This window comes from Cebus imitator, unplaced genomic scaffold (genome assembly GCF_001604975.1).
Source record: "Cebus imitator isolate Cc_AM_T3 unplaced genomic scaffold, Cebus_imitator-1.0 Scaffold228, whole genome shotgun sequence".
In the NCBI taxonomy this organism is placed as follows: domain Eukaryota; kingdom Metazoa; phylum Chordata; class Mammalia; order Primates; family Cebidae; genus Cebus; species Cebus imitator.
Window position 1 is genome coordinate 2,986,182 of NW_016107543.1, and position 1,533 is coordinate 2,987,714.

At 46.3% G+C, this 1,533-nt stretch overlaps 1 protein-coding gene across 16 annotated transcripts in view; it reads right to left on the bottom strand.

Annotated features, from left to right (window-relative positions):
• The window catches only part of MED24 (mediator complex subunit 24), a 40,375-nt gene that overhangs the window by 25,455 nt on the left and 13,387 nt on the right, over window positions 1-1,533 (bottom strand). The window lies entirely within an intron of this gene.

Sequence of the window (1,533 nt, forward strand, 5' to 3'; positions counted from 1 at the left end):
GTGGATCACGAGGTCAAGAGATCGAGACCATCCTGGTCAACATGGTGAAACCCCGTCTCTACTAAAAATACAAAACATTAGCTGGGCATGGTGGCGTGTGCCTGTAATCCCAGCTACTGAGGAGGTTGAGGCAGGAGAATTGCCTGAACCCAGGAGGCGGAGGTTGCGGTGAGCTGAGATCGTGCCATTGCACTCCAGCCTGAGTAACAAGAGTGAAACTCTGTCTCAAAAAAAAAAAAGAAATATCTATATAACTTAGTCATGGAATTTTCCAAATTACCAATTTATGATGTTACAAAAATCATACAAAGATAAAAGATCTACTCAAGGTGCGATAAAGAGACTAGTGAATTTCATCTCATTTTATTTTTTATTGAGACAGAGTCTTGCTCTGTCTCCCAGGATGGAGTACAGTGGCATGAACTCGGCTCACTGCAACCTCTACCTCCCAGGTTCAAGAGATTCTCCTGCCTCAGCCACCCGAGTAGATGGGATTACAGGTGCACACTACCATGCCCGGCTAATTTTTTGTATTTTCAGTAGAGACGGGATTTCACCATGTTGGCCAGGCTGGTCTCAAACTCCTGACCTCAGGTGATCCACCCGCCTCGGCTTCCCAAAGTGCTGGGATTACAGGCGGGAGCCACCATCCCACACCTGAGACCAATGAATTTCAATGTAATAGTATAAAAAGTTCACTGATAAGGCTTCAAATTACCTGTAGAATTTTAGGTATAGTATCAAAGAAAAATATCAGTTACCTGAAAAGCTTATTAAAATACTTCTCCTGGCCGGGCACGGTGACTCACACCTGTAATGCCAGCACTTTGGGAGGTCAAGGCAGGTAGATCATGGGGTCAGGAGTTCAAGACCAGCCTGAACAACATGGTGAAACCCCGTCTCTACTAAAAATACAAAAATTAGCCAGGCATGATGGCAGGCGCCTGTAGTCCCAGCTACTCGGGAGGCTGAGGCAGGAGAATCACTTGAACCTGGGAGGCAGAGGTTGCAGTGAGCTGAGATCATGCCACTGTACTCCAGCCTGGGGGACATAGCCAGCGAGACTCCATCTCAAAAACAAACAAACAAAAAACTCCTTTTTCAAACTAAACATCTGATATCTGAGGCCAGATTTTCTTCATATGCTTCAAACAAAACGCCTATCGTGACAATTGAATGTGAGATGTGAGAAAAGCAGATATTAGAATTCAGCTCTTTTCTTCCCTTTTTTTGAGACAGAGTCTCGCTCTGTCACCCAGTCTGGAATGCAGTGGCATTATCTCGGTTCACTGCAGTCTCCGCCTCCCAAGTTCAAGCAATTCTCCTGCCTCAGCCTCCTGAGTAGATGGGATTACAGGTGCCCACCAGCACGCCTGGTTCACTTTTGTTTGGTTTTGTTTTGTTTTTTGAGACGGAGTCTAGCCCTGTCACCCAAGCTGGAGTGTAGTGGCGTGATTTTGGCTCACTGCAACCTCCGCATCCCAGGTTCAAGCAATTCTCCTTCCTCAGCCTCCCAAGTAGCTGGGATTACAG